General features: G+C 33.1%; 1 pseudogene; it reads right to left on the bottom strand.

Annotated features, from left to right (window-relative positions):
* Positions 1–890: 890 nt before the first annotated feature.
* Positions 891–1,649, bottom strand: LOC127714051 (uncharacterized; annotated as a pseudogene).
* Between the last annotated feature and the right edge of the window lie 1,712 nt (positions 1,650–3,361).

Below are 3,361 nucleotides of genomic sequence, written 5' to 3'. Positions count from 1 at the left end.
GTCTGGTCGTACAAGAAAATCTAACAATGTGAACTGTTTCATGAAATAATGTCAGTTTTCAACCTAAATTAACGTAGTTTAAACAAAACATATATAAAAACAACTGGGAAAACAACAAAGTGCACTTCCTCGTTTAATTAAAAACCCTGCTTCTAACAAGGAGGTTTTCACGAAAGATGAACATTCGGAAGCTTCTTGTTTATTTTTACCCATTCCAAGTCCATCATCTAAGTAAAGTACAATATCTACGCCATTTTCTCGCCAATATTTTACGATTGGTCGTAGACATTTTGTGAATAGATATGGAGCAGATGATAGACCAAATGCTAACACTGTAAAACAGTAAAATTTATCGTTCCAGCAAAATCCTAAATATGTTTGTTGTTTAGTACATATGTCATAATGAAAATATCCAGACTTAAGATCAAATTTAAATTGATAGCAATCTTTTGTGAAATAATTTAAAGCCACTTTCCAGTCCTCAAATTTTATTCTTTCTTTTTTAATAAAAACATTCAGTTCACTTAAATCTAAAATCAGACGTTTTTTGCCCGAACTTTGAACTGCAACACTTAGCGGATTTACAACAAACGGTTGAAATTTACAAATTTAGAATGGACATTTGCAGATTTGTTATTCTTAAATGACATAGATGTAGGAGTCTGCAAAAATGGAATAGCGTAACCATGTTTGATAGTATTGATAACAAATTGATTTGCACCTATATGTTTCCAGAATTGTATATGCTTGCGTAAACTATATTTTACCCCTTTTGCAACAGATGAAATATCAATATTATCAAAATATTTAGAATGTGACAGAAACAGTTCAAACTGTCCGTAAAGATTGCTTTCATCTAAAAAGTAGTATTAAAATACTTATCATTAACTCTATTGCCTTGATGTCCCTGTGACAGCTGGTTTTGTACTGAAAAGGGGGCACTGAGTTCGCCAGTGACCAAGCTGGTTGCAGTTGTAACAGATGTCATGAGATGAGGGTTCCCTCCGTCTGCTGGTCCGAAAGGGCGGCTGTTGATAATTGTTTTGTCGAACATTATGTTGATTGGGCATTGGAGCAGGAGGAGCAGAAACAGTAGCTGTAACGGTTCTATTAGGATGAGATCTTTTCTTTTCCTTGATACTCCTAATGACACGGCTTTCTGCAGAACGAATGCGTTTCTCATCTTCTGAGTCGGAGGCAAGGTCGTCACTCTCATATTCACGGACGGTTTTCCAGCCTGCGGGAGATTTGTCTGCAATGCGGATGAGTTTATTACGCTTCTAAACTTTGAGGATAGCACCAGATACCAATTTAAGACATGCTGCATCTTCATCAGGAATACGCTTCTGAAGCTTAACAAGGTCGGCCATAATTTCACAATTGAAATTGAACTGTATCTGGTTACCCTCACCTTTAAGTTTAACTGACACTTCTTGCTTGAGTTTTGTAGCAAAGTTCTCATTGCCAACGGCCAAGTCTTTGTGAAGAGTAGCGATCTTCCCGTCAAAATAGGTTTTAAACAGCGAGAATGTATCCACCAAGTCGTTATAACCAGTATGATGTGCAGAACTACCATCAGGCAACGAATGTACACTAGGACCAGGCAAAGATTCATGGTCAGAATCTAGAAGTTTCTCGGAGTCAGACATACCACAATAACGAACTGCTGCTACGTTAACTATAGGCAAACTTCGAATAACTTTATTTTCTCAAACGAACCCCTTAAGTAATACTTAATCATGCTTTTCACGAATCTCATGAGCGCATATACCCGTAAAAAACCGCATTGCGGGTATATGCCATCCAATCAAATAGAACATAAACACACACCATGTGCTTGATGTAAACACACACACGTGTTTATAGTAAACACTCACTTGACCGTAACTACGTCATGTGACCAATACCTTTAATAAATATATAGCCACGTCATATGTAACAAAGAAACACAAAAAGGCATATCAACAAAGCACATTAGCAAAAATGATAGACAAGAATACAAACATTTTACTATAGAACAATAACATAATGACGGGATGTATAAGTACAGAGCCACGTTAAATGGATATCACCAAAACATTTATCGATAAACATACAAATCATCGATTTAAAGGATATACGGCAGAAAATCTAAAGTTCTGAAAAATTAGCTATGGCGGTGACTTCATTTTAAATAAAATGTCGTTCGTATTTAATCATTTTCTTGTCGTCCGACTTATTCATATTCATATTCGCTTGCGTTCTCTGTTCAGTCAACTTTATGTCAGAAACTTATGACACATATAAGAATTACTTGCTACATGAGATAAACAAATTCTATCATAGCATTGCACAGAAAATATATAATTATAACAACCAGGAATTGGGTTATTGTTATCTATAATCATAATCGATTGAAATTGATTACATTTGTCCAAGTAATCGACAGTAAAATAAAACCTAGTTTAGATGAAAATAGACAACTGTATGTATTCTTTATTTTTTGGTACAGATTAAATAGAAAGTATAAACAGGACTTGAGATTTGAATCAAACTTCTCATTCAGTTTTATGTTTGCCTCAAAGTTGCCTTATGTTCAAACAGATTTCCTGACACATTATACTGCATTTCCAGCTCTTTAAACAAATAACTCACAATTCTTGAAAACACATTTTGACAATATAAAACATAGAATGTTTATAAATTTAAATAGATTATAAAAAATTCTCATTTGCCTTTTTTGGCTTTTCTGATCAGATGATAAAAGACATTCAATGAGTGACATGCATACTTTGTTTTGATTTCAATCATATCTAATTAAGTATCAAACTAATATTATATGGCCCTTGGATATAAATAATACTCCATTGCCAGCTTTATGAAATATAATATTGAGAAGATTATCCAAACAAAAATATAAATCCATGTATCTAATTATTTTAAGTATCCATCTATCAAATTATGTAGACAAATTATTACTCTTTTATGTTAAAGTTTAAGTAAAATTATCAAATACTTTTATAGTAATGAACATAATCAATTATCTTCTAAAAATTCAAAGTTATGATCTGCTAAAAAAGAGATAAACGAACAACAAAATTTAAGTCAGTAAGAGAGTGTGTCATAAAAAATGTGCAAAATATGAACCACATGGCCCATAATAAAAATATGTGACTGGTGCATTGGTGGAAGTCAATGAATGAATTTTATTACCACTCTCTCTTGTTGACCCATATTTTAAGAACTTATAATTTATTTGGTTTATAGGTCTAGACATCAACTGTTTAGAAGAGGAAGTTTAGAAGCAGTGCTTGTGTAAAGTTCTTAATTTCCACTAACAAACTCATTGACCAGTATAATTGTGGTAAGCTTTCTCTAGTTA

This window comes from Mytilus californianus, unplaced genomic scaffold (genome assembly GCF_021869535.1).
Source record: "Mytilus californianus isolate M0D057914Y unplaced genomic scaffold, xbMytCali1.0.p SCAF_9, whole genome shotgun sequence".
Taxonomy (NCBI): domain Eukaryota; kingdom Metazoa; phylum Mollusca; class Bivalvia; order Mytilida; family Mytilidae; genus Mytilus; species Mytilus californianus.
This window is presented reverse-complemented; position numbering and strand designations above follow the sequence as displayed.